This window comes from Leucopleurus acutus (genome assembly GCF_964270905.1).
Source record: "Leucopleurus acutus genome assembly, chromosome: 4".
NCBI classification, from domain to species: Eukaryota; Metazoa; Chordata; class Mammalia; order Artiodactyla; family Delphinidae; genus Leucopleurus; species Leucopleurus acutus.
This window is the reverse complement of record NC_139146.1, coordinates 121,791,276-121,817,534: the sequence shown is the minus strand read 5'-3', so window position 1 is coordinate 121,817,534 and position 26,259 is coordinate 121,791,276. Positions and strand designations below refer to the sequence as shown.

The 26,259-nt window shown below is 38.3% G+C and overlaps 1 long non-coding RNA gene across 2 annotated transcripts in view; it reads left to right on the top strand.

The window, feature by feature from the left end:
- The first annotated feature begins 12,469 nt into the window (after positions 1–12,469).
- The window catches only part of LOC309961542, a 30,801-nt gene continuing 17,011 nt past the window's right edge, over positions 12,470–26,259 (top strand). Inside the window, exons 1-2 of one of the 2 annotated variants that reach the window (XR_014326191.1) lie at positions 12,470–12,641; positions 24,331–24,442. This is a non-coding gene — a long non-coding RNA (uncharacterized lncRNA). Of the gene's footprint in view, positions 12,642–13,185; positions 13,885–24,330; positions 24,443–26,259 lie in introns of those variants that run through there. The other variant, XR_014326192.1, reaches the window with a different exon arrangement.

The following is a 26,259-nucleotide window of genomic DNA, read 5'->3' as shown; positions in this document are numbered from 1 at the left end:
TTTTTTTTCCTGCTCTAAGACTGTGCCTGTTGAGAAATCATTAAAGGCTAAATGCATGAAATATAAGATAATGCTTAGCATCCAAGGATCTTAAAGTATTAACAGGACACAGATTTTCTTTTTTTTGGAAGGGAGAGCAGAAACAGAACACCTTATCATTACTAATGGTAAATTTGTATTATTATCTTTAATATACCAACTAAAAGCTATCAAGCCTAACATTATTTTCAGAAGTAGGATATAAATGATAAATATATAACTTATAATCTTTCTCTCCATTAATTTCTCCCTGTACATCAGCCAATATTTTCCTTATTCCCATGCCGATATATTTATCTCAGTCTAGTAATTTATCTATTAAACTAATGGTTGCATCAGTATGTTGCTTATTAAGACTTCCAATGAAATAAACTAGAACTAGGCTAACTTTCTGTTCCCCTAATTATCATGTTTTTAAAAAGTGTTTTTGGAAGAGAGTTCCTACTAAGAACAGCTAAATAAACTAAAATTTTAAGAAAGAAATATATACTGGAAAGTACCTCATCATTCAAGTCCCAACTCAAACAAAAAGGCTTCTTTGAAGCCTTTTCTGACCATCTAGAAAATTATGTGTCTCTATAACCTTCCAATACATTCTTTTATAGGATTTGCCATGTTTTTTTTTGTTACTGTTTGTGTTATTATAGTGTCTTCTCCCATAGGCTGTTAAACTGTGAGTTCTAGGAGGGTGAGGGACAGTCTTTATTCATCACTGTGTTACCAGGACCTGACACAGTGCCTGGGACTCAACACTATTCATCTGGGAACATGGTTACCAACCAGTTCTGGGATTTTAGTCACGAGGATATGTGACACCTTGGAAGTTTGTTTCACATCTTTGGCTTCTCATTTACCCTTCATTGTCAAAGAGTTTGGGGTTGTTATTGTCATCTTCATTTTAAAATTAGAGCAACACAATACAGAGAAGTTAAATGACTTTCCAAAAGTTACATAATGAATAAAAGTCTAGTCTATAAATACATTTTCAGTCATCAACGTTCTAGAATGTTGTTATGCTCTTCCCTGAGGCTGCTCCCATAAGGTGTCAATTAATGAATCAAGATAATGCTTTTTGTACTATAAGGCAAATATCCCTAAAGTAGGAGGAAAATGACAAATTTTACAAAATTTGTCTAGAAGAAAGTCTACTGTTGTTTTAAACTTTCCCTTTAACCTGGTATCAAAGCTAACTTTTAGATTGTTTCCTTTTGTTTCCATTTCTTCTACCTTGGAGGTAGAGTGCTTCCTACACTACTGTTCTACTGCACTACCACGACTAGTATACCAATATATTCCAGCAGAGGGAGCTCCAAGTGTTTTACAACTATTACTATGGTGCCTTCGCTTCCTCCCACTGTGCCTATCTCAAAGACAAGCTTTGGCTTAATTCTGGTGCCAAGTCATTGAGTGGGTCTGGCTTTCCCCTGGGGGTATATTAGGAACTGGTAGGGTTTGAAAAACCTGAAGAGAGAGACTCTGTGTTTTATCATTCATATTCCATTAAGGAGCTCATATTTAAATATACAATATGAAGTATAGAACATAATTTTTAATGCTTGATTTGTTATAGTTAGAGATCATGATAGATCATGATTCACTGATAACAACCATGCTTTTTCCCCCACAAAGGTGTAGCTTATCCAATTCATCTCAAAGGATGACACAAGTATATTTTTACATTTTATTCATTTAGCAGATCAAATACTTAAAAATATCTCTACAATCTACACTATCTATCCCAGAACTCATCCCACTCTAAAATCTAGTGGTACATCCAAGAATTTAATGCTGATTGTGGTAAATCGTTGGCTTGCCTGTGTTTTTAGTAGTTTACGCAACATCTAAATGATAACGAAGAGTACGTTGTGGAGTGCTTCTAAAAGATTCATTTAGCTTGAAATAAGCATTTTTTAAAAAACATTTATTTAAAATAATAAATCAAAGAATAAAAAAAGAAGTGGAAAAATACTGGGTATCTTCTATAGGCTGACTATGGTGTAAGCATAAATGGTAACATGATAACAATTTCATTTACAAAAATCAATTCAAATAAACTAAGGATTTAGATATAAAATGTGAAACTCAAAAGTTTTAGAAGAAAATTTTTTAAGTCTCAGTTGGAAAGTGTTTCTTAAAGGAGATATAAAAACCTCAACCCATTAGGTAAAGATTGATAGATTTTATTATCAATACATTCTAATTAAAAACTGATTATCAAAAGATATCATTAAAAAGTAAGAAGCGGGCTTCCCTGGTGGTGCAGTGGTTGAGAGTCCGCCTGCTGATGCAGGGGACACGGGTTCGTGCCCCGGTCCGGGAAAATCCCACATGCCACAGAGCGGCTGGGTCCGTGAGCCATGGCCACTGAGCCTGCGCGTCTGGAGCCTGTGCTCCGCAATGGGAGAGGCCACAACAGTGAAAGGACCGTGTACCACAAAAAAAAAGTAAGAAGCCACAAACTGGAAGATGTTTAATACTCAGATAATGAACAGAAGATTACTATTTAGGATATTGAAAATTATTCCTAAAAACTAATCAGAAAAAAGAACAAAAATCCAATAGAAAAATAAGGAAAAAATTGAAGAAGAATTTTGCAGAAAAGGAAATCTAAATTGGTAGTAAACATATGAAACATTAAAATCTCATTCATAACTAGATAAATTTAAATTAAAACCAAGAGATACTATTTATATTTACCAGATTGGCAAAACTTACGAAATCTGACAAAACTAAGTGCTGGTCAGAGTGTGGGATGACTGAAATCCTCAGAAACTTTCCTAAGTGTAAATCTTGGAAGACAATTTGGCATTATCTAGTGATATCAAAGTTATGAACACTGTGAAATCACAAATTCCACTTCTAGAGAAACTCTTGCATTTGCTATGTAAGCTTGTACATGTCACAAATGTACATAACAGCGTGGTCTGTAATAGAAAAAAGAAAAACTGGAAACAACTCAATACCTATCAACAGGGGGGATGAGTAAATTGTGGTATAGGCATCCAATGCAATACTACACAGTAGTAAAAAAAATGAATAAACCATCAACAAGGACAAATCTTACATATAATGTTGAGCAAGAAAAGCAAGTTGCAAAAAAAATACATATAATATGATATTGCTTATTTAAAGTTCAAAAGCTTGCAAACTAAATTCAAATAGAGTAATATATGCAAACAAAGCAATATATGGGAATGATAAACATACATTCAGGATAGTATTTACCTCTGTGGGAGAGAGAGAGGAATGTGTTTGGAAAGGAACCCTCAGAGTAAGACTTTAATTATTCTTTTTACCTTATGTATACACATATACTGTTAAGTGCAGGATAAATTTAATTCTTTTAAAATATTGAAAATTGTACGCATAAAACTCTATTAGCTCTGAAGGGAGAAGTCCTCTAGATAGAATGTGATGGGTCTAAATTAGAGTCATGGTTGTAGAGATAAAGCTTTAGGAGAAAATCTGTGAAATATTATGAACTAAGAAAATGCGTAATCATGTTTGATTGGATTTGAGTACAAAAAAGAAAAAAAGATTAAAAAGAAGCTCTGCTATTTCAAATTTTGGAGGCCAAGAGAGTTTAGATGGAACTGAGAGGGGTGGGAATGGCAACAGATTGGAAATCAGGACTCAATATGCTGAAACTGAATATTGATAGGAAAGCTAATGGGGAGATGCAGTAGGTTGCTAGGTTGCTTTCACTGATGTGAAAGGTCATTGGTACAGGGGTTGAGGTTAAACTTAAGTGTGAATTAGATATCTGAAGCATGGAGAGGTCAGAGTTCTTTCTTAGGACTGTTCTTGGAGGAAGAATAACCAACCAATTAATAAAAAGCAATGAGATCAACACTGTAAAGCAATTATACTCCAATAAAGATGTTTAAAAAAAAAAGCAATGAGATCATAACCTCCAGCTAGTATTACAGCAGCATTGTCTTCCTACAATTGTCTTTATGTACGGAAACAAGGCAAATCATAAAAAAAGGAAAAGAATGACCAATGGGAATATTAAAAAGTTCATCCTTGTTATTAATCAGAGCAATGAAATTAATTATTGGCAAAGGCTTAAAGAAGAAAATAGAGTTGATAGAACTGTCAGGAAATAAACAACCTCACACATTGCTGGTAGGAGCCACTTAGGTAAGATGTCAAAAATCTTTTGAATATATGTGTTCTCTGAGGTAGCAGTTCCACTTTTGCGGAAGTACCTTGATGATTTAGTTAGAAGTTACATTTAGTTACAAGTTATACAACCTAGTAATTTTTTTTTGAAAACTGAAAAACTCAAAATAACTAAAAGTGAAACTTGATTGAAGGAACAGTAGTAGTAAGTCCATACAGTGAAACACTCTGCAATCATTTTTGAATGTTGTTAAACATTAAGTATTTTTTGACTTGTCAAGTTATTCAACATATATTCTTCAGTGGGGAAAAAAAGCAATTAAAAAAGCCTACTTTAATTCATGTAAAGAAAATGTTCCAAAATATTTTTGGAAGGTAATATTTCACATTGAGAAGTAGAGGCAGGTATTTTTGGAACTGGCAAGATATTACCAGTTGCTATTTTAGAATAGTGGTGTTATTTTTATTTTCTAATTTTTTAACAATAAGCATATATTGCTTTTATAATAAGATTAAAAAAACACTAACTTTATTTTTAATTTTTTTAAATGTCTTTGGAATTTTTCTTAGGTGGATCAATAATATGTTTAGATATGAAAGCAAAGAAAGAGGAAAATGTCAGGACAGAGAAGGTATATAAAGAAAAGTACATCTTGTATATTCCTACCACAAATGGGTTGCATATTATTGGTGATGTCACATCATTCTACCCTAGAAGTAAACTTGAAGGTAAGAATTTAAGTCCGTATTTCATTTGGGAGGTGATTCCAAGAAGCACTGGCAGCAGCAGAGAGGGAAAGAGAAAAACAAAGGGAAGGAAGCTAATTAAGGATGAATTATCATGCAGATCACCCCTGTGGGCAGCTGGGCTCAAACCCCAGGGGAATTCTGGGAAACCGTGTAGAAGGTACCTCAGAGTTGCCTGCCCCCTCCCCCCATCAGGTCGGTGAGGTTGCTTGATTTTTAGTCACCAAGTCCCTTCAGTCACTATTTGAGAGCTGCTTGTGGGGAGATGGGAGACAGTAGAACTTCCCAGCGCTTCTAGTCTCCTCTGCCTTTGGGCTAGTGAGGCAGATAGAAAAAGCCATCAGGTAAAGAGTTGCAGGTGTCTGCTGATAGAAGTCTAGCTTTGACCTGCATATTCCACTATCCAACTTCAGAAACACCCCTACAAACATATCTAGACTTCTTGTGCTTTCTATTGGTGATTTTATTTATTTATTTTTATTAAAAAATTTTTTTTACATTTTTATTGGAGTATAATTGCTTTACAATGTTGTGTTAGTGTCTGTATAACAAAGTGAATCAGCTATATGTATACATATATCCCCATATCCCCTCCCTCTTGAGCCTCCCTCCCACCCTCCCTATCCCACCCCTCTAGGTGGTCACAAAGCACTGAGCTAATCTCCCTGTGCTATACTGCTGTTTCCCACTAGCTATCTATTTTACATTTGGTAGTGTATATAGGTCAATGCAGCTCTCTCACTTCATCCCAGCTTACCCTTCCCCCTCCCCATGTCCTCAAGTCGATTCTCTACATCTGTGTCTTTATTCCTGTCCTGCCCCTAGGTTCATCAGAACCATCTAATGGTGATTTTAGATAATTTTTTCACCTTGAGTGTCCACAAAATAATATGAAGGTATAAGCATCTGCTGGGGCAGGTAAGGGGTGGGGATAAAATCAGGGAGGGAATTAAGAAGATTACAATTTGTTTCAACTGGTCTGTGCTGAGCACTGTGTTAGGTACTATGGAGATAGAACAGAAGCATAACTCGTAGATTCTGGTCCACAGAGCTTACAATATAACAGGATACTCACATACATTTAAAACATTTATGTGATAATAAAGGCTGTATATGGTTAAGTGTCAGCGTGAATGATGCAGCTAAAAATGCCAACTGAGGAGAGAAACGTTTCTCTATTTAAAAGGGGGTCATACACTTGAATCGTAGACCAGACCAGTGGATTATATGACAGTTGAAAATGAGGGTAGGTGATAAGCCCAGCATGAACAAAAATGTCAGAGCAGGTGACAATATCTTCCAGTTGTCTTTCTAAATCCCTCTTCACCCTTCTCTATACAGCTTTGTGCCAGAAAATCTACATTGATGGACAAAATTAACAGACTTTCTTATCCACTGGCTTCCAGAAGCTGCCTTTGGCAGGGGTTGTCACCTGAAGTCAAAGAGAAGGAGAGGGAGATTGGGGTACTTCTATCCTAGCACCCTTCCTGCAGGGAGTCATCAAGGCTTTATTACAGTCAGCAGGCCTCTACACACAGCTTTCTCTCCCCTCCAGTTCTGGTAACTGCTCTCTTACTAGCTCAGGAGTACTGCATGCTCCTTTTAGCTTTCCCTAGAACCTGTCCACACCTTTATTAAATTTGCCTCAAATGGCTCATTAAATGTACCGTGAGTCATCTGCCAGCAGCCTGCCTGAGAGGGTGAGAGTGGGCTTCTTGGGAGGAGAGAGGAGGAAAACTTTTGTTTTTTATATAAATTTATTTATTTATTTGGCTGCGTAGGGTCTTTGTTGCTGTGTGCGGGCTTTCTCTAGTTGCGGCGAGTGGGGGCTACTCTTCGTTGTGTTGCGTGGGCTTCTCATTGCGGTGGCTTCTCTTGTTGCAGAACACTGCTCTAGGTGAACGGGCTCAGTAGTTGTGGTTCGTGGGCTCTAGAGTGCAGGCTCAGTAGTAGTGGCACACGGGCTTAGTTGCTCCGTGGCATGTGGGATCTTCCCAGACCAGGGCTTGAACCCATGTCCCCTGCATTGGCAGGCGGATTTTTAACCACTGTGCCACCAGGGAAGCCCGAGAGAAGGGAAACTTTTGGCAGACCTTGAGGAAAGGGTTCACATTGAGAAGTAGAGGCAGGTAAGATGGACACTGCTTTTAAATTTTTTCTAAAGGAAAAAGGTAGTCCAGATTTAAGGACAGTAGCCTGAGTGAAGTTTAAAACTCCTTGACTGACATGTAAATGACTGCTTGCCAAGGCAGCACGCAGCAAAGGTGATCACATATCTTCTATCCTGAGCCCTCTTTGGCCTCATCTGTTTTCTATTCAACAGTTGTGAGCATAAAGCAAGAGTCTTATTGTGGCACCTCCAACCAGGTAGGCACAGGCTTCTGACTCAAGGCTCAGTTGATGATAAAAGTAGCAACTGAAACTTCACATATAGACTGAACAACAGGCTACTCTATTCTAATAACCCAGTTTTGCCTCTGAGGAAATTGGCTGAAAGTTTTTCTTTTGGTTCTGCTTCCTTGAAAATGAAATGCAATTATAATAATATCTCTTTTTCAACGTTGGCTTATAAACGTCCAAAGAGAATCACTTACAAAGAGGATCTGAAAATTTGAGCTTCTTTCTGTACCATCTGTGCAGGGATTATGAGTGCGTGAGTCTGTGGTTACAGGACAGCCTGTAACCATTTAGGGGAAAGTTACACCATCATCCCAAGGTTGCAACATGATAACCTCAAAGTATTGTCTTAAGGTTTCTGTGCAGAACTGTCAAGGCCTAGTGAAATAAATTCACACACCCTATCTGATTACTCAACCCTGGTTTATCTCTTTCAATCAATGGTTTTCACCTGCTGATCTCTTCCTGTCTCCTGACTATTGTTCTTCCTTCTCCACTGGCCCAGTGAAAGAACAGTCCTAACTCGTTAATTAATAAGGAAAGAAAGCCTGCAAGCCTGGGCAGTCCACTTTGCCAGTTCTAAAATTTAGAAGCAGTCACATTTTGTTTATCACATACAAATATTATCCTTTTCACAACTGGAACTTCTAACACTGGAAGGCTTGTAGTAGGACTATTATCGTGGCTCAGTGGTCATGAGGGACCTAGGCTCTTTCTGTCATTCTTCCATCATCCTGTACATGACTTTCACCCTCAAATAACCTCATAGTCCAAGGTGCCTGCTAAAACTCAAGCCATTATTTCCAGGAAGAAAGAAGGATAAGAGAGGTACCTTCCAGCTGAATCAATTCCCTTTAAGCAGCCATCCCTAAAGTCCCATGCAACACTTGTACTTACACCTTATGAATAGAACTTTGTCAGGGAGCGTGGCAAATAATTTGTTAGCTGGGTACCTAGTTATCCCTTCAAAAAAACTGGGGTTCTTTCATTAATGAAGAAGGCAGGAAGATACTGTTTAGGAACTAGCAGTATCTGCCATTCTGCACTGTAATTTAAAAAATTCCAAAAAAACCACCACGAAACCTTTGAGGGATAGAATTTCTTTGAGAATGTGAAGATGATATCAGAAAGCTAATGTAATATAGATCTACAGTAGTTTTCATAGAGATCATACATTTGGAATAGTATTGGAATTGAAACACGATTACATTTATATCACTGTACCACTTTCTACCATATATATGGATACAACTTTGCTCAGAAGTGTATTGCACACATTTCTAACGTTGGAAAACAAAGTTTCTCTAAATGGGTTTTTCTAATAATTAAAGTCAGGAGACTTCTGGAGTGTGGTAGGGATAGAGGCAAAATGCTCTTATCCTGTTATGTCACATATTGCGGGAGAGAAGATTCCACAGCTCCCACAAAGGCAGCTTGAAAGTTCAACCATGTCTAGGCAGGTTCATGGGAAATGGAAAGTGATTTAACTTGGGCAGGATGGAATAGCCAAAGTGAAATGTTAAAAGTGGAAGGGGAAAAAGCAAACCTGAATTAAATGATACGTTTTAAAAACTCACCAACACAACAGGTAATTTTCCAAAGAAATAATTTAGTGCACAACCTTAACTGGCAGTGGCTATACCAAGGATGCCTTCTGTTTTAGCTCCATCTACTGACCTGCCCCCAAACTACCCAAAATAAATAATCACTCTAAACAAGAACAGTGTACCTGCTATGTAAACATATCCTCAAGTACTGTCCTCTGGTCGACGCTGCAGCCCCACTACTTCCATTCAAATCTTTAACTCAAATTCCCTGTTATATAGATACTCTGGAGGCACCAGTGAGAATTAGCCATCGTGCTTTAAGAAGCAGAGTTGAATAGTTGCAACGGAGACCTGAAGGTCCGCAAGCCTAAAATATTTTCTTCACAGAAAATATTTGTTGGGTCCTTCTTTATTGCACAAAGTTGATATGCATTCGTTTATTTCCCAAGTATTTGTTAATCAGCCACCTTATATCAAGTACTGTGCTCCTACTTTCTATTTAAGAAGTTTTCAGACAAATGAAAGAATAGATATCTAACTAAAATGCTCACTGACATGTGCTACCTGAGGGGCAAAAATAGGTTGTAATGTGAGCATGTACAGGAAGCATTAGAGAGGAGGGGAACTGTAACCAGGATAGACTTCCTGATGAAAACAGTAACTAGGTTGATGTTGGTTGGCGAGTAGGAGTTAACCAGGCAAAGAGGGAGAGGGCATAGCAATTACAAAGGCCCAGAGAGAAATTAGGGAAATTTAAGTATTTCAGAGATGAGAGTGAAAAATGGTCAACAAAGGCTTAGAGATACCTGTGTCAGATTAATGGCAAGGGTAATGGATGGAAGAACTATCATAAAGTAACTAAAATAGGTTAAGTCAGGCCACTAGGGTGAGGCCAGAAAATGCAGCCATCCAGTATATCATGGGGCAGAAGGCAGGAAGTGATTGTTAAGGGAAGATGAAGCTGGCAGTTGGCTGAGGAGGAGGGTGATAAAATGGGAGTTGAGGAGTGGGAAGAAAGGTAACTGCAAACCAGTGACTCTGACCTGGACAGGAGGGGTGGTCTTGCTTGTTCAGACTCTTTAAGGAAACTTTCATAGGCAGGCAGCTGTCCAAGGGACTGCCCACTGACTGAAAGCTTTGCCTCCACTGCAAATGAAAATAAAATGGTCCCCTTCATTAGTGTTTCCAAATCCCTTGGCAGGCCCCATTTGAAATTCTTTTGGAGATTGTATAAAGCCTTTTATTCCAGGATTAGAGATAAAGACTTAACATGCAAATGTCAATTGAGGTTAAAACATTGCAATTTATTTGGACCAAAGTACAACAGACAGTGAGCCAATAGATATCAGATCTTTACCAATTTTAATTTATGGAACTTTAGGGAAGGTAAGGGGTCTCTAATGAAAGGTCCTTACTTATTAAGGCTAGTCCTGTTTATTCTCAAATGGAGCTAGGGAAGAATGAATAAAAGCTAAGAAGATATCTTTGTCATATTTAGGAAATGTGTGTTCTTTTCTTTCACTGAGGTTGTAGCAGAGGAAAAAGTTATCCTTGACTCTCCTAGGGTCTCTGTCTACCTCTGAAAACTAAACGGACAAAGACAGATGAACAGGATAAAAGCATACACATTTTACTGAATTTTTACGGGTATGTGGGAGACTTCATGTACATTCAAGAGAATGAAGACTCAAAAAAGTGACCTGAGCAAGAAGCTTTTACACCTTTTAGACAAACAATAAGTGTGTGAAGAATTGACAAGACAGTGGTGTTTGGGCTAGGGTTAGTAAGTGGTGAAGAAGTAACTAGGAAGATAAGGGTTAGTTTATCTTATGTATGTTTATACAGACTTCTCGGCCCTAAATTCCATCTCTGGCAGTATAAATGTCTTCTTTACTCCTGGTATAGGGAGGATACTTTTTATATGGGAGTTTGATGACCTGTTTTGGGGAAGAAGAGTGAGGCGGGAATGAAGAGTGACCTTCCTGCTTCTGTTTTCTCAAATTCTTTCAGTTTAAGATATTCAGTATTACAAGGTGCCATATTTTGGGGTAGCATGTTCTGAATCCTATCAAGATGTATCTTGTTTTGTAAGATTTTATTTTTAAAAATAATTATTTGAGAGCATTGTTGTGGATATATCACATTTTAGGGAAGGATTCCCCCCCCCCCAGTTTATTGTTATTTGGTTTGTGAATTTAACTTTCAGAATTTTTGCCTGACTCCCCTCTCCCAACAAAAAGCTCTATATTGGTATACCTTATATGTTCCCCACTCCCGTTGCCACCCTCTGCATACCTTTTTATTTCTTATTATCTGTTTAGTCTGTCTCCTCCACTAGATCTTAAGTCTCCATAAGGGCAGGGACTATTTGGTTTTGTTCACTGTGTATCTCCCAGTTCCTAACTCAGTGTCTGGCATATAGTAGATGCTCACTAAATATTTTTGAAAAAATAAATGGTAACAATATTGAAATATTGTGTATATTTCTTTGATGTTGTTAGTAACTACAAGTAGTTTGGTATTTGTCAATTAGCAGAGGAAAAAAGAGCAGTTCTGTTCCATAAGCATTTTTTAGAAGATACTGCACATGCAATTAAAAAGAATTTCAGATTATAAAAAAATTCTATTAGAACATGGTCTTATTAAATATATAGTATTACATCATGCTTCCAGACAAATTTTACAATTTGTGTGTGTGTGTACACTAAAACTGGTCTTGCTCTATTTTTCAAAATGTATTTACATTAAATTTGAAAAATATAATGTTCTGAAGAGAAATATTCTGAAGTATTAAGATTTATTTCTATTTCTGCTATTTAAAAAAATAAAAGTGATTTTTTTTCCCCTAGAAACGAAAATTCAAAGTCATTTTGGGGTTTTTACATAAGATGCTAATGTTAAAAAAAAAAAACCTCTTTTCTAGCAAAATCAATCCAAACCTATGTGTTAATATTTATAAATGTACCTAGGATTGAATTTATTCTGAAACAGATTCCTAGGGTTGTGAAAGCTAGAGCTTGCTCTAACAAAAGACACATTTTGGGGAATATCCTTCTTCAAAGTTTTTTCTTTGCTCTCTCATTATCCCCCTCCTCCTACATTTCATTGACTTTATCGAAAAGTCAGTTTATTTCAACATCATTTTTACTTGCAATGGTTGTTAGCAGCGAGTGCTTAGGTCAATCAACGGCTTCCGTGGGCTTATAAACTGTGGTTATGTGCTTATAAACACCAGCTGTTTTAGGTATCCTTTGTAGAGCCTGTGGAGAAACTGACAGTAATAAAAGTAGAAGCCTTTTTTTTTTTTTTTTTTAGAGACATAAACCCTAAGAACCCTCACCATGATCAGGAGGGGACTTATAGTACTGCCACAGAAGTGAAGAAACGGGTAACTCCACAGGTATTTATGCCATGGCCTATCTAAAAATGTGTTTTGGGGACGTCCGCTAGGCCCTGGCCCGTCGGCATCCGGCAGGATAACGCTCCCAGTCGGGTGAAAACTCCAGCTACCCAAGCCGAGCTGGGCTCGGAGAGCACGTGGGGCGGGGGCGGACCACCGGAGGAGGTAATTGGAAACCACACTTCCCAGAGTGCTGTGCGCAGGCGCGGGCGAGAGGACGCCAGGCACCGGCTGGGCTCGGCGAGGCCGCGCAACAGAGCGCGCGTCCGTCGGGTTCTCGCTTGGGGCTGGTAAGGCGCCGCTCGGGGCTGCGGGAACCTGATAGCGCGGCTGTATCCTTGGCGAGGCCGGGAGGAACCAAGCGGAGGGACGAGCAGAGGACTGAGGTAACCGGACGCTCGTTCCGCCTCACTCCCCTCTTCCTTTGTGCGGTGCTGTCCCCTCCTGCCAAGTCCTCCCTACCCCAGATCGTAGAGCCGCCCGGGCTCGTGCCTGCGGCGCGGGGAAACTCCAGCCCTGCGCGCAGTAACCCAAACTCCACAGCTGATAGGGTTTGGGCCCATTAAACCGCTGCACTGTTTCTGTGGCTCTCACGGGGTCGCGTTCCCCGAGGGAAACCCCAGTCTCTGACTCTGTCATTCTCGCCAGCGGCCCCCTGGCTGGCTCGTCTGGGTCTTTCGAAGAAGAGAGGGGCAAGCAGGTGGTTCTCGGGGGTCCCGGGCATGAGCAGTGCGGTGCGGCGGGCACGGGTTCGGGGTCCGGGGAGGGCGGCCCTACACCCCTGGGACCCGCGGCCTGTGGGGGTGGGGCAGGCAGGCTGACTCCAGGCTCTGCGGCGCCGGACGCGCGGCCCGCCGGGGGTTAACCGCTGTGCTGGATGCCCTCCCGGAGGGTTAGCCGCCCCTCTGGGACTGGCCCACCTGAGGGGTTCGTGGCCCGTCGGGACTGGCCGGTCCGCGGGGCTCGCTGAGTATCGGACTGCCTGGTGCTGGGGGCTTGCAGCCCGCGCCCGGTGGACCATCCGCGGGGGTGGAGACCGGATCGAAGAGTGCCTCCCGGTGAGACACCAGAAACTGCAGCCTCTTTCAAAACACGCAGCTGCTCAATGGAGTTGTTTTACAGTCGCGGATGCCTGCTCTCTCCTCCTTTCTCTCAGTTCTGGGCTTAGCTTGCTGGTTTCCTGCGGGAGGCGATTTATCTACTTCGCTCGAGTTTTCTAGCCCAGGGCTGGTCCTTTACTGGATTCGCACTGTCCTAGCGTTTGGGTGCCTGCGTTTGAAAAGCTTTTTATATGTTTTCGCACTTGGCAGTGTTGGATCGGATGACTTTTTGTAGAAAATTGAACTTTTCTCAGTATTCCTTCTAATCTGCATTAATAGCATAACTACGTTTGGCCCTTTACCTTATGCTAATGTTACCACTTTGGGAGAAAGTTCTTGAAAGAAACTGGTTCGACACAGGTATTTTATCTGCTCGTTGCACGTTTTTTTTCTTTGTTTTCTTTGCATTGTTTTTTTTCCTGTGTAGGTTGATACTTGCTGACCCTTGGTGTTCTTCATTTTCATTCTATGAGGAAATCCTTTTCCTCCACCTCCCTCGAGTCTTGATCCTGCCAGAGGGTAGACTTGGGTAAGCAGAGGATCTCTCTACTTGGCGGTGGCTTTTTTCATTGGCTGCTGTTTTTCCTCCTCCTTCCTAGGAGCACCCACTTTAGTTTGTCAGTCAACCCATGACCTACTTCAAACTTTCAGTCACTTTGTATATCGCCCTTAAGATACGAAGAGGATAAATATCAAAAGAAATCTTAGGATAGCATACTCTATTGCATTTAGCTTCATCATGTTAACAGTTAAAGCTGTTAATTCTTTCAGCATTTGATAAGATTACTATTATTTTCTAAGATGGTAATATATTCTGTAATAATTGCACAGTCTGTATCCTGGCAGGAAATTTAATTCACAGCCAGTGAGGGCAATTTAAAAAAATACTATTTCCTCATTTGTTAAGAAGAAAGTGAAGCAGATAAATTAGACCCCCCCCCCACCCTTTATCAAAATAGTTTATATTTAGAGCAGTTTTAGGTTCATAGCAAATTTTTTTTTTTTTTTGCGGTACGCGGGCCTCTCACTGTTGTGGCCTCTCCCGTTGTGGAGCACAGGCTCCGGACGTGCAGTCTCACAGGGCATGGCTCACGGGCCTAGCCGCCCCGCGGCATGTGGGATCTTCCCGGACCGGGGCACGAACCCGTGTCCCCTGCATCGGCAAGCAGACTCTCAACCACTGTGCTACCAGGGAAGCCCCGTAGCAAATTTAAGTGGGTGGTGCAGATTTCATATACCCTCTGCCCTCATATGCCCCCTGCCTTGCCCCATGTATGCACAGTCTCCCCTAACAAAATCCCCACACCAGAATGGTACATTTGTTACACTCGATGAACCTGCATTGATACATCATCACCCAAAGTCCAGAGTTTACATGAAGGTTCACTCTTGGTGTTGTACATTCTGTGGGATTAGACAAATGACCCTTTTTCAAAAAATCAAGAACTCTTTTAGAGTTGTAGAGAACTGAAAATGGGTTTGTCATTTTGAAAAGATTAAAGGGGCTATTTTGAACCTCCTAAAAATTAATTTCAAATAGCTTTTGTGTTTTAAAACATTGGATATTTAAACTGGTTTCTTATATTTGAATTTTCAACAAAGAGTCATTTATTTTTGTGTATTAAGAACTAAAGAGTTGAGGGAGAAGAAATGCTTCATAGAATAAGAAAATGTCATATTTTTCAGTCCTGAAACTCATTAGCTTGAGAGTTTCTTCACTTTTCTGAAAAACATGTTTTATGTAAACCAATGAAGCAAGAGGAAATGGAACATTTGAAATATACTTTTTAAAAAAAATTGATGTCATTACTCAAGATACAACTACACTAAAATGTGACCCATTAGGCTTTTTAAAAAAAAATCTATTTTCTTTGTGTGAGGGGCTCTTGTGGAAGCATCAGGATATAATAACATATTGAGCTCAGTTCTGGAACTAGGCAACTCTGGATTACAATACCAGCTCTTCAGTTGTTGGCTCTGTGACTCTGTCAAGTTATTTTCTGAACCTCTATTTCCTTAGCTGTAAAAGGGGGTAAAAATATTCATTTTTATAATGTGAAGTCATTTTATAAACTGTAATGCACTATCATATTTATCAGTATCATTAGTCACATGCTATATTTCAAAATGTTGCCAGTGTAGTTTATTTTCTGTTGAATACTGCTTATGTAAGTACTGTCAAACTTCTTTTTTTAAGGGTTGGCTGTACAAGAGAGTTCATTGTCTGGTTATGAATAATTTAGTTGGTTCTTGTGAGTCAGAGGTAAAATTATGGAAGAGGGTCAAAGGGACCTTGAGAAAATTTCTACTTTGTCTGTGGTTCTTAACCTGGATCTGTGGATGTGTCCATAAATGGTCTTCCAAGAATCTGAATTCTGTGTAAATTTGTGTTTTTCTGGGGAGAAGACCCACAGCTTTCAATGTATGTTTAAAAGGAGTTCACGGCCCTTTTTAACTGAACTGAAGCATTAGCTTCAGTTATCTAAGGAGGTTTCTTTACTAGATATTTTGCAGATTATTTTTAAAATTATTTTTTTGATAAAGGAAAGTGAACAGAATTTTGTGTGTTTGCGTATGTGTATACAGATAATTTTTGAAGCACCGTGAGTGCCTGTTTTTCTTCTAGAAATAGAGGTTGATATTTTTGATATATTATGTTCATACCAATAAGAGTGCTGCTGCTTATACCTGGAGCGCACACCACTGATTGATCCATTATTGTTAGGCAGATAATGTCCACTCCTCCTCCTACCCCTCCAGGCTTGATGGGCATTAAAATGCATGGCAAAGAATGTCACCCTGATACAATCCAGCATGTTAGAATATGATTTTGAAATGCTAAAAGATAATTTGGTTTGTTTATTCTAAAATTTGGACTTTTTTTCTTTTCTCAACAAAACACCAGATGCTAAAGAAAACTAAGCATTTTCTCTTCCAAACTAGATGATGATACTTACATAGTATATTTATGTTGTAATATTTCTTTTTATATAACACGGAATGTGAAGTTATATTGAATTCTAATTGATGATCATTTTAACATTCAGCATTGCTAGTTTGGAAAGAATGTGAAATTTACAGTCAGCTTATGTAGATTAAATTTTAATTTGTGATTTTAATTATGACATTTAAAATTAATCTTATTTGCATTTTGGGAATTTCAGAAGTAGGTTAGTGTTCTAAGTTTGAGTTCATTCCTGTAATAGAGTTTGGAAGTAAGCTATATCAAACTGCCCTATTTTCTTTGTTAGTGATAGATTGCTGGGCTATAAGGCTTTACAGTGTGAAGCCAACTTCTGTTTCTGGATCAGTTACCAGTAGCAGTCACAAGGTCTGAAGAGTATGAGGTGGATGAAGTGATGGTATACAAACTTATGAATGAGTGTATCCAGTGGAGTAATGTCTTTTTATTTTATTTTATTTTTTTTGCGGTACGCTGGCCTCTCACTGTTGTGGCCTCTCCCTTTGCGGAGCACAGGCTCCAGACGCGCAGGCTCAGCGGCCATGGCTCACGGGCCTAGCCGCTCCGCGGCATGTGGGATCCTCCCGGACCGGGGCACGAACCCGTGTCGCCTGCATTGGCAGGCGGACTCTCAACCACTGCGCCACCAGGGAAGCCCGGAGTAATGTCTTTTAAAAAAATTATTAATTAATTAATTAGTTTATGTGGCTGCGTCGGGTCTTAGTTGAGGCACGCAGGATGTTCGTTGAGGCGTGCAGGATCTTCCGTTGAGGCGTGCGGGTTTTCTCTTCTGTAGTTGTGGTGTGCGGGCTCCAGGGCGCGTGGGCTCTGTAGTTTGCGGCAGGTGGGCTCTCTCATTGAGGTGCATGAACTCATCAGTTGTGGCCTGCAGGCTTAGTTGCCCCGTGGCATGTGGGATCTTAGTTCCCTGACCAGGGATCGAACCCGCATCCCTTGCATTGGAAGGCAGATTCTTTACCACTGGACCACCAGGGAAGTCCCCCTCTTTTTTGAGTTTTTTTCTTTTATTCCCCCCTCCCTTTTTTTTTTTTTTTTTTCCCTGCGGTACGTGGGCGTCTCACTGCTGTGGCCTCTCCCGTTGTGGAGCACAGGCTCCGGACGCGCAGGCTCAGCGGCCATGGCTCACGGGCCTAACCGCTCTGCGGCACGTGGGATCTTCCCGGACCGGGGCACGAACCCGTGTCCCCTGCATCGGCAGGCGAACTCTCAACCACTGCGCCACCAGGGAAGCCCCTCTTTTCCCCTTTGGTATTGGTATTTTCATTTGATAGCTGAATGCTTTTCAAAGTTCAAGGTTCTAAATAAATACTTGGTGATTTATAAAGTAGCAGAACTATGTTCAGCTCTCTAGATTTGCACTTTATAAAAGTAGTCTGAGAGGTCTATATGGATCTTGAAGATCAGTTAGAGATGAATGTCAGCATTTGCATAGTGTGTGTATATCTGTATACACACACACATATATATAAAAGTCACTGTGTTGCATCTTTAGTTATTTTAATGCAGAGGATTGTGTATTTCTTTAATAATGAAAGTTTGAGTTAAATTAATTGGATACAGAAAACAGGAATCATTTTAGCAAAAATTTTATCTATGGAAATACTGTCATGTTGAGAAGATCAGTGATTTTATAAGGGAAAAGAATCTGAAAAAAGAAAAAAATACGTATAAGTGAATCACTTTGCTGTTCACCTGAAACAAACACAACATTGTAAATCAACTATACTTCAATTTTTAAAAAATCTGTGATTTTATGTGTGTTCTCTTACTCTTGAACTTTAAAAAAAATTCAAAAACATTTTCTGTATGGGGAGAATATTATTAACATCCATATTTAATTCTTAAAATCTATACATACCATACAAAGATGTAGTTACATTCCCTGTACAAAGACAGTTAGTGCCATCTTTGGCCTAGTGTTAAGAGTTTTGGTTGTATAGTCACGCAAGCCTGTGTTGAGTCTTGGGCATTGCCACTTAATAGCTGTGTGACCTTGGGTAGGTTTCTTAACTTCTGTGAGCCTTATTGTCTACAACTGTAAATATAGGAATAATACCTCTTTGAGTTGTCCTGAGGAGTGGAATGAATAAATGTGAAATATCTAACTCAAATAATAGCAGTTACTTGTATAACTTATGTGCCAGACAATTTATTAACTCAGTCCTTATAACAGTTTTATGGATTATGAAATTTGTACTGTAACTTTCCTCATTTTTACAGGTAAAGAAACTGAGGCTGATAAAAGGTTATATAACTTAACCAAAGTCATACAGTCATACATACAAAGTAGATAGTAAGCACTCAACTAATGCTGACTGTTTATTTTTTTTAAAAAAAGACTTAGAGTAATATAGCCAGTTCTCATCTTTTGCTATAGTGAAAAATGAATCTGAATGTAGATCACTATATAGCATATTTTGTTTCTTTGCTGGAAAAAATGTTGATTGGAGGATTGTGTTCCTCACCAAGGGCTGAGGATCACATAATTTGTAAAAGTAATAATGTCCATTTATTGAATGCTTGCTGTGAACTAGACACAGGGCTAAGTACTTTACTTATACTACTTCATGTATCCTTCCCAACAGTCTTACAGAAAGCTGAGGCTCAGAGTGATTTTAAGTGACTTGCCCAAGGTTACACAACTAGTAGGGAATCTCAAAACTGGCTCTAAAGTCTGCTATTAACCGCTAGTTTATGTGCCTTGTGTTAAATACGACTATAGATTTCTCTAAAAAGAAAGGCAACAGCTTAAATAATTTTAAATAGGAAAAAAGTACTCTCATAGTTTAGAACTAGAAGTACAATAGGCTCTCTGTATTTGCAGATTCCATATATGCAGGTTCAAGGAAACTCAGATGGAAAATATTCAAGAAAAAAAATTCCAGAAAGTTCCAAAAAGCAAAACTTGAATTAGCTGTGCACTGGCAACTATTTACATAGCATTTACATTGTATTAGGTATTATAATTAATCCAGAGAGGATTTAAAGTATATGAGAGGAGGATGTACATAGGTTATATGCAAATACCATGCCATTTTATATAAGGGACTTGAGCATCATTGCATTTTGGTACGAAGTGCCGTGTCCTGGAACTAATCCCCCAGGATATCAAGGGAAGACTGTAAACAGCAATTTCCCAGATCTATGGTCTTGTAGGCCAAACCCAGCTTGCTTCTGGTTTTGTAAAGTTTTATTGGAACACAACCACACTCATTACTTTATTATCTATGGGTGCTTTCCTACCACAATGGCATAGTTGAGTAGTTGGGACAGTCTCAATGACACATAAAGCCTGAAATATTTACTGTCTGGCCCTTTACAGAAAAAGATTGTTGACCCCTGACCTAGACCAATGCTGTTCTTTTATAAATGAAGAAACTGAGACATGAGAGATTAGGTAACTTCCCAATAATGCAGTAGTTAAAATCCAATTCTCCTGATACCTAACTCACTGTTTTTTCTCCTATACCGTGCTACTTCTTAAGTCCTATAAAATCAACAAGTGTACCATATAATCATTATATAAGGGACTTTAAAGTATTATAAAATGTTTATAATATATAGGAATATTTAACCTAGTTAAAACAATGCTAGCTATAATAAGAGTAAACATTTAGTCATTTCTCTTTCTTTCTTAGAATTTGAAGAGCTTTGGGATTACACTTTGTATAGCCCATGCCTTAAAGTTCTGCAGCCAGCTTTAAACTTATATTTCCTTATTTTCCTTCACAAATTTCTCTGTAAAAAATAGAGGCTTTGGAATTGTTTCATTAATTGATTGTAAACAGCAGTTCAAGTTAGAAACCTATCACATATACATCTATAAAATACAGATCATACAGTTTGTACCTAGTTTCTTCTACTTACCGTTACATTATCCATGGAAGTTTTTAAGCATTGAGGTGATGTGATGAGATTTGAATTTGGGAATGATAACTGGCAGCAGTAAGAAGGATGTATTGGGGAGAGAAGAGGCTGTGGGGAGGCTATAATAATAACGCTGTGGGGAGGCTATAATAATAACTGTGAGATGATGGGGCCTGTGACTAAAGTGGTGTGGCTGGAGAAGCAAGGCCAACAATATGAGAAAAATTTAGGGAGCAGAGTGTATGAAACTTGGTTATAGTTGGATAAAGTGGAATGGGAACTTTGAGTACATGTGAGCTATTGCATTCAATGGGCAGACCTCTTGATCACCAAGGCTAGTTTAGGCTCTCCCATATTATCCAGCACATTTCTCTACTATTGCCTTTACCACATTATTATTATCACCTGTTTGTGTCCCGTCTAGATGATTCAAGCTCCTTAATGTTGGGAATTATGTCATGTCTTATTCAAATTTTGGGGGGACAGATTACTTTAAAAAATTAGATTATGCTTTTGCATACATTTTTTTTTAAAAAAAGAAAAATACAAGAGATAGATTGGTTAAGGTATTCCTAAATTTCTTCACATTTAGGATCTGACTCTTGAAGCATTTTAATGAGTCCCTTGTTTTTCCATTCATTATAATCTCATCCATCTAGAGGATTGATGATGCAGCCTTTCTTAAGTGTGCTGTATCATCTTCTGAGGGATTTTCGTCTAGGCCACTAACAACACCATTCTTCAGATTTTAATGTGGGTACTTTCTTCGTGTAATACATGTTATTTTTGCATGTATCTTAGTAGCAAAACATAATACAGCCTCACCTATTGTGGCTACCTGCCTTGCTTGAGTCCCATAAAGTAGTGCTTTTCAGACGCTGTAGTGAAAAACTAGTTTGTGAACTAATACTTTGGTAAAGACAACAAAAATAAATTAATTACTGGAAAAATGAAATGAAAAAAAGGACATTCAAACTTCAATTTTTTATGAAATTCAACAGACATAAAATTACTTTCAAATATAGCTTTGCTATCAGAGTTTTCTAGACACTCCATTTGTGTACTGCCTCACTGCAGACCTGTTTAAAAAAAAAACGTTTGTGGACCAGATCCATTTTGAATAGTACTGCTAGTACTGCTGTAAAGCACTTTGTTGTTGCTTTTCATATTCATCTTTGAATTTCCAGAACCTGCAATATAACGTGATGACTGATTGAATGATTAATATAAGACAGATGGTGTTTATCCTTAACACTGACAGTGTTTGTTTTTTAATTGAAATTTCTTGAAATGTTATAAAACCACGAGTAGTATATCCTTAGTATATATATGCATATGTTGGTTTATGTGCTTATTTTGTAAAAAGGAAGTTCCCAAACTCCAAAGAGAAGACTGATTCTTGTATAGCCATGGTAACAGTTAGTCATCAGAACCAATTTCAAATCTGCTTACTCAATAAATGACAGTTCTTTAGCATTCATTTTAAGTCAGTGTAATAAATCAACAACAACTTCCCTTAGTGAACAAGATTTTGCAAGCCTCTGCAAGTCCACCAGCCACTGAACGCCACACTTCCTCGCAAGCTCTATGTAAGATTAGCAATGTGCTCTACTCAGAGGGACTATGCCTGACCAGCATGGCTCTCTCTGAAGTAAGAATTATTATTTAACTTTGTGTTTTTTGCTTTATTTCATATATTGAGTGGGAAATATCCCATCTTTTGACACTTGGAAACAAATTATTGGTAAATTAATTTTTTAGTAGGCTTCATGTTTTTATTCAAGTAATTATCATCTGTTATCTGAGTACAACCCTGTGACTTCTATGACATTCTCAAGTAAAAATAATAATAGGGGCTCCTCTTAAGAGTTTGCAAATGCAATTCACATATTTAGGTAAACTTCAAGTCCTTTTTTTTAAAAAAACTGTTTATACTAGACCTTTAAACTATTGTGACTGTAATAAATTAAGTGGTCCAGTTCAGACAAAGAAATGATTATTGGTAGTGAAGCCTCAGTAGAATGCCTTCTCAATAAAACAGACTCTAAAATAGAAACATCTTTCAAAATATACAGTGCAGTGAAAATGTTGTTTTTAGACCAGGGAAATGACAGTAGTATTTAACAAGCAGATTCTGATAACAAATAACAATTGTATCTAAACATGCTAATGCTAAGAAACACAGTTTTTTGTAAGTCACAGTAAATTCTTGGAAGTTTCATGTACCTTTACTGAGTAGGAACTACTGAAGCTGTAATTCAGTTTGTCAAAGCAGCAAATTTTCCTTTAATTATTGGCATAATATATTTTTTTCTGGACCATTTGATTCAAAATTTAAAATCTCTATACTCTTTGCTTTTGTAAATAAAAAGGAAATAATGAGTATAGCTTAATTTTTTTCTGACTTAAAAGTAAAAAAATAAATTTTAAGAAACATTTACCTGTGAAATGAAGTAATTCAAAAATGTCTGCTAAGTGACATCCTTTATGATTGTGATTAAAATAATATATGCAGAATGCAGTGTTATTTTAGTTAAGATAATTTATATGTTGATTTGGATAATAGAAAAACAGTCTCCAGGGTTCATAATTAATCTGTTCATCCATTCCAAAAGTATTTTTAGCACCTCTGTTTACCATGTGTTGTGCTCAACATGGGAACAGTAGGAGTGCGTAGAAAGTGCCTATATTTTGGGGACTTACATAGTGTTACGGTAAAGACTAATAGTGAATAGGCAATTATTACGAGTATTATAAATTTGACTAAAAAGTTGAGTATGGTATAATCCACTATATAAGTACAATGAAAAAGATGTGATTAAATTGTTATAGGAGCACAGAGGAAGTACACCCAATCCAGGCTAGGAATAAGGGAGATTTTCAGGGCTGGCCTTTTTGAGCAAATGAACTGCAGCTGAGTCTTAACAAATGAGTAGGTGTCAGTTGATAAGACTGGGAGTTGGTAAAGGGCATTTCAAAATGAGAAGATAGCCTGAACAGAGGCAGAGAGGTATGAAATAGCATGAAGTGTGTGGAGAATTACGTGCGGTCATGTTTTCCTCTATACAACATAAGGTGGGGTTTACCATCTTATTTCACAAATCCACACGAGTTAAGTTTGGTAAATACACACACATTCTCTGTCAACTTTCAGATATAGCTCTAAAATTAATCAGAAACTGCTATAAAATATATTTTGTATCATTTAAAATCTTCTAACTGAATTGTAAAGAGTACAAACTAAGGTTATTTTAAAGAAGAATGAGTCTAATAGCACTATTGCTGCCTGTAGTAAGTACTGCATCAGTAACTATATAGCATTGAGTTTACTTTAGAGGTGCTTTCAATCAAAGTGCCATTTGGAATTCTTTCTACTTAGTACTCTTCTGATTAATATTTAGTATAAAAGTCACTCTTTGCCTGTAAAGACCTTTCTGAGGATAATACAGTATGAGTTAATACAGTATTCTGCATAATAGTATTTCATCTTGATAGTACATGCTAAAATGTCAGATTATAAATGCAAAGAAGTTTGAAAAAAGAAAATAAAGTGGGCTGACTTCACATAGTAGTACCTTTATGCTTTTGCTGTAAGGCCTCTTTTCTGTGATTGTGAATTGTTGTGTTTACATGTAAAAGTACATTATTTTTTGTTGTGTATTTCCTGCAGTGAACCAGTAAAACCTATCTTCTTCTGTTTGAAGTATTTTTTTCTTCAGAACTTCCTATTTTGTTGGTTGATGTGACTTTACTGGCTCTTAGAGGAACAATAAAAATGGCCTCAACTTCCTGTCTGCCTCAGTGTCATAATGTGCCAGGGTATGATAGAAACAAACTTCTGTGGACCATCTCCTTTTTTCTGGTGTTTTTAATCTCTTAATATATTGGGGGAAGGAGGAGTATCATCTTTTTTTCTTCCTAGGAGTCAGAATCTTAGATACATTAAAAAAAATTCTGGGTTAGAGTTTAGGTGGAGTTACACTTGCACTCATTATTAATATGCAGTCTTTATAAGTCTCACAGTCAGTTCTTATTAGGATGTTATCTCTTTTTTTTTTTAACGTCTTTATTGAATTTGTTACAGTAATGCTTCTGTTTTTTATGTTTTGGTTTTTTGGTCGCAAGGCATGTGGGATCTTAACTGGCCAACCAAGGATCGAACCTGCACCCCCTGCATTGGAAGGCAAAGTCTTAACCACTGGATCACCAGGGAAGTCCCTCGGCTAAGTTCTATAGAGTGAGTGTCTTAGGGTAAATATTTTTTTCCTGCTCCTGTCTTCCTGTTCTACTTTATATAATAGACTTTTTAAAAAGTTGAAAACATTGCATTCTTTAAATAGACCATTTTAAAAGAATTTAGTGTAGAAAGTTTTTGAGCTGTTGTGTCTTGCCCAAATCTGATGTCAAATGTAAAAGTAATTTTATCAAAATGAATATTTGTTAATGCCCTTTTTATAGAGCAGTCCTCTGACAAAGGAAATAATTTTATGACCATAATAAAGCCTTTTACTAGATAGAAGCTAGAGTAGTTTGATATAAGGTAAGATACGTAGATGTTTTTGAGACATAATCTTTTCAAAGAGTTCACACTGTATTAAGCAGATATGTCTAAAACACAAGGGGAAGAAAACTAAATGAATTAGAGAAGTCAAACTACTGTTTGTGTTCATAGAAGGGAGATCACATCCCATTGGAAGAATTAGAGAAGACTTCATGAAAGAAGCATTACTTAATACGCTAGGCTTTCACATCATTGCCCCATGAGGAACAGCTTGAGAACTTGTACATAAAGTTGAGGAAAATGGAATAGTGAAGTCTGTGATATAGTAGAAGAAGAATGGGCTTAATCAGAACTGAATTGAAACCCTAACTCCCACCATTTTTTTAAAAATAAATTTATTTTATTTATTTATTTTTGGCTTCATTGGGGTTTTGTTGCTGCACATGGGCTTTCTCTAGTTGCGGAGAGCGGGGGCTACTCTTTGTTGCGGTGCGCGTGCTTCTCATTGCAGTGGCTTCTCGTTGTGGAGCACGGGCTCTAGGTATGCGGGTTTCAGTAATTATGGCACACGGGCTTAGTTGCTCCGCAACGTGTGGGATCTTCCTGTACCAGGGCTCAAATGCACGTTCCCTGCATTGGCAGGCGGATTCTTAACCACTGCACCACCAGGGAAGTCCCTTCCACCATTTTCTACCTGTGTGACAGCAAGTCAGGGATGTTTAGGCTGTCTATAATGTAGTTGTGATGCTTAAATGACAGAGTACAGTCTGCCCTCTGTATCTGCACATTCTGCATCTGTGGAAAGGGAGGGCCAGCTGTATTATGCCATTTTGTATAAGAGACTTGAGCATCGCTGGGGTTTGGTATTTGAGGGGGGTCCTGGAACCAATCCCTCATGGATACTGAGGGACGACTGTATATGTAAGATTTCTGGAAAAATATGTGACACCCAGTGGTTTAGTAAATAGTCTTTCCCCTCCTTTTCCCTACTTTATGTCAAAAATTAGGGAGGAAAAGATTGGGAGGTAGGCTGAAGTCAGAGCAAGGAGAGTCTTGAATGCCTGGATAAGCTGTTGAAATACATAACATTAAGCAGTTTGGAAGGGACACTTATAGCTAGATAAATCTGGCAGCCTTGCCCTTGATGGATGTTTAGGGATGGGACAAAGGAGCATGGTGATTGGTTAATGGAAGATATGAATTAGAGTACAGTGAAAGAGAGTAGAGTTCAATGAGAGTAGGAAGAAAGAGATGAATAGGAGAGAGATTTTTCCCAAGTAGAAATCAGGGGAATTAAAACTGATGGGTTATGTAAGTCGAAAAAGGAGTCAGATTGGCTCAGGATTTGAATTAGGGCAACTGAAAAAATGGCGTTGCCACTTGCAAAAGCAGAGGAATTAGAAAAAATAGCTGGTTTTACAAGGGGGAATTAGACTTTGATTTTTCATGTATTTTTGTTCTGTAATTCTGTTTCACTTGCAGTATGCTCTGAACAGTAGTGCAGGGGTTAATAGCACAGACACTTGGAGTCCTGCTGGCTAGGTTTGAGTCCT